This window comes from Sapajus apella, unplaced genomic scaffold, assembly GCF_009761245.1.
Source record: "Sapajus apella isolate SASKATOON/1434 unplaced genomic scaffold, GSC_monkey_1.0 scaffold26, whole genome shotgun sequence".
In the NCBI taxonomy this organism is placed as follows: domain Eukaryota; kingdom Metazoa; phylum Chordata; class Mammalia; order Primates; family Cebidae; genus Sapajus; species Sapajus apella.
The window spans coordinates 560,075-563,732 of record NW_022436966.1 but is presented as its reverse complement, the minus strand read 5'-3'; the positions used below and the strand labels follow the sequence as shown (position 1 = coordinate 563,732).

At 44.9% G+C, this 3,658-nt stretch overlaps 1 non-coding gene across 1 annotated transcript; it reads left to right on the top strand.

Moving 5' to 3' along the window:
* The first annotated feature begins 1,831 nt into the window (after nt 1-1,831).
* LOC116560711 lies at nt 1,832-1,938 on the top strand. Its single transcript, XR_004273098.1, has one exon. It is a non-coding gene; the product is annotated as a U6 spliceosomal RNA (small nuclear RNA).
* The last annotated feature ends 1,720 nt before the right edge of the window (nt 1,939-3,658 follow it).

The window sequence follows — 3,658 nt, the reverse complement described above, 5'->3', positions numbered from 1 at the left end:
GCCAACATGGTGAAACCCCGTCTCCACTAAAAAATACAAAAATTAGCTGGGCATGGTGGCACGCATCTGTAGTCCCAGCTACTCTGGAGGCTGAGGCAGGAGAATTGCTTGAACCTGGGAGGTGGAGATTGCAGTGAGCCGAGACTGCACCACTGCACTCCAGCCTGGCGCCTGGAGACAAAGCAAGACTCTGTCTCAAAAAAAAAAAAAGAATTTGAAAGCAAAAGAATTTAAAATCTCAATAAATTTTTTTTTTTTTTTTTTTTTTTTTTTGAGACGGAGTTTCGCTCTTGTTACCCAGGCTGGAGTGCAATGGCGCGATCTCGGCTCACCGCAACCTCCGCCTCCTGGGTTCAGGCAATTCTCCTGCCTCAGCCTCCCGAGTAGCTGGGATTACAGGCACGCGCCACCATGCCCAGCTGATTTTTCGCATTTTTAGTAGAGACGGGGTTTCACCATGTTGACCAGGATGGTCTCGATCTCTTGACCTCGTGATCCACCCGCCTCGGCCTCCCAAAGTGCTGGGATTACAGGCGTGAGCCACCGCGCCCGGCCAATAAATTTTTTAATAATTTGACAAATTGATTTAAAAGCATGTTCAAAAGAGTAGATTCAGAGGGTAGCAAATATTTGTTGAGTGCTTAATAGGTACCATGTATGTATTATAATTAAAACACTGTGAGGTGGAGCCAGAAATCTACAAATAGAGCCAGCAGAAACAGAATAGAAAGTCTGGAAATAGTCTTACATATCTATAAGATTTGATCTGTTATAAAGATGGTATTTCAAATATGTAGGAAAAAGACAATTTTACTTTTATTTGTAAAAAATAATAGTAATAAATATTAAATGTAAAGGTAAATATCAGCTCATAAAAAAGATGTCAGATAAAGATCTAAATATGAAACTGTACTAAAGTAACAGAATAAAATATAGGAGTTTAAGATTCCCTCTCTGGGTCCTCTCCTACGACAGCATGGGAGCTGCCTTTTCTCTCTAATATATATATGAGTTTATTTTTTATATTTGGGATTCTATCTCAACTACTTGAAGAATTTGAATAAATAGTTCACAAGTGAAATATAAAGGGCAATTAACTCCATGAAAAAATGCTTAACTCACTACTAGTTTAAAATTGAAATTAATACAGCAGTGATGGGGAAGGATACCCTTGATGTAAACACAAACTGGCACAACATTTTGGAAATAAATTCAGTAGTATCTATCAACAATTTTATTTTATTTTATTTTATTTTATTTTTTTTGAGACGGAGTTTCGCTCTTGTTGCCCAGGCTGGAGTGCAATGGCGCGATCTCGGCTCACCGCAACCTCCGCCTCCTGGGTTCAGGCAATTCTCCTGCCTCAGCCTCCCGAGTAGCCGGGACTACAGGCACGCGCCACCATGCCCAGCTAATTTTTTTGTATTTTTAGTAGAGACGGGGTTTCACCATGTTGACCAGGATGGTCTCGATCTCTTGACCTCGTGATCCACCCGCCTCGGCCTCCCAAAGTGCTGGGATTACAGGCGTGAGCCACCGCGCCCGGCCTATCAACAATTTTAAATGGGTGGTTCCTTTAATCTGGCAACTCCATTTCTAAGAGTTTACCCTATGGAAATCCTCACACAAGTGTTCAAAGAATATTGTATTAATATAAGTATGTGGATTTCTGCATGATTTAAAATAATAATGCTGGACATGATGGCTCATCTCTGTAATTCCAACACTTTAGGAGGCCAAGGCAGGTGGATCTCTGGAGCCCAGGAGTTCCAGACCAGCCTGGGCAATATAGTGAGACCTCATCTCTACAGGAAAAAAAAAAAAGTTAGCTGTGCTTGCTTCGGCAGCACATATACTAAAATTGGAACGATACAGAGAAGATTAGCATGGCCCCTGCACAAGGATGACACGCAAAATCGTGAAGCGTTCCATATTAAAAAAAAAAATAGCTGCTAGTGGGGGCACACACCCATAGTTCCAATTACTCAGGAGGCAGAGGCTGGAGGACTGCTTGAGCCTAGGAGTTTGAGGCTGCAGTGAGCTATGATCATGCCACTGTACTCCAACCTGGGTGGCAGAGCAAGACACTGTCTCAAAAAAAAGAAAAGAAAAAAGAAGAAAGAGAAGAAGAGAAGGAGGCTGGGCCCAGTGGCTCACACCTGTAATCCCAGCACTTTGGAAGGCCAAGGTGGGTGGATCACCTGAGGTCAGGAGTTCCAGACCAGCCTGACCAACATGGTGAAACCCTGTCTCTACTAAAAACATAAAATTAGCCGGGCATAGTGGTGCATGCCTGTAGTCCAGCTACTCAGGAGACTGGCAGAATTGCTTGAACCTGGGAAACCGAGGTTGCAGTGAGCTGAGATAGCACTATGGCACTCCAGCCTGGGCAACAAAAGTGAAACTCCATCTGTAAAAAAAAAATTGAAGACAGGCAATTGAGGGAGGGAAGGAAAAGGCTGGTGGGGCCTGAGCAGGAGGAAAGGCAGGCACCACCCTTCAGGGCCTCATGGGCCACTAAGGATTTGGGATTTCCTCCTAAGGGCAATTCAAAATCATTTAAGGATGAGAAAAATGCTTCTTTTTAAAAAATATGATTCAGACCAGGCAGTCTGTGTAGCCATGTTTTGGGCAAAGGTGCAGGTATATCCTGGTTGAAGCAGTTACCCAGAGGAAAATGGGAGGAGGGCCAGGAAGGCAACCAGAAGAACTCCAGGGGAACTCCTCTTCAGCATGAAGACTCCAGAGGGACTTGCTGACAGTGCCAAGGCCCAGGCCGCTGATCCAGACTGCAGACTGGAGGATCGCGGTATTCTTGGATGGGGATAGGGGTGCAGCCAGTGGGTCAATTTTGGTAAGGCTCAGTCTTTTTGAAAGACCAGCCTCAGAAACCTAACCTAAGACAAGGGCTGCAGGAGACCAGGACTCAGGGTGGAGGGAGTTGCTATGGGTATCATTTCTTGAGGGATAGGGAAAGGGAGGGCTCAGAAGGGAACTTAAGTGGAAAAGCTTGGCCTCTGAGTACTAGAGTATTCTAATGTATACTTTTCAGGTTTCTTCTTTTGTGCATTGTAATTTACACCAAGATTTCATTCAGATAAGTCTGTTAACCTTCCACCTGTGCTGAAGCAAATAATTAAACAGGCCTGTGTCCCTGTCCCAGACAGAAAACAACCTTCTCAGTGCCCCCTTTTCCTGCACTGCTGGGGGTGCCAAGATGCTCTCATCTTTCTTTCTTCTTTTCTTTTCTTTTTTTTTTTTGAGACAGAGTTTCGCTCTTATTGCCCAGGCTGGAGTGCAATGGCACTATCTCAGCTCATCGCAACCTCCACCTCCTGTGTTCAAGTGATTCTCTTGCCTCAGCCTCCCAAGTAGCTGAGACTACAGGCACGCGCCACCACACCCAGCTAATTTTGTATTTTTAGTAGAGACAAGGTTTCTCCCTGTTGGTCAGGCTGGTCTCAAGCTTCTAATTGCAGGTGATCCACCTGCCTTGGCCTCCCAAAGTGCTGGGATTACAGATGTGAGACCCCGTGCCTGGCCGATGCTCTCATCTTTCAAGAGAGGGTGGTGGTCCTGGAGCTCCAGGAGGTAAGCATCCGTACATGGCAAAGCGGAAAATACAAGTGAAATATGAAGAGGAGAGACTCCATCACTC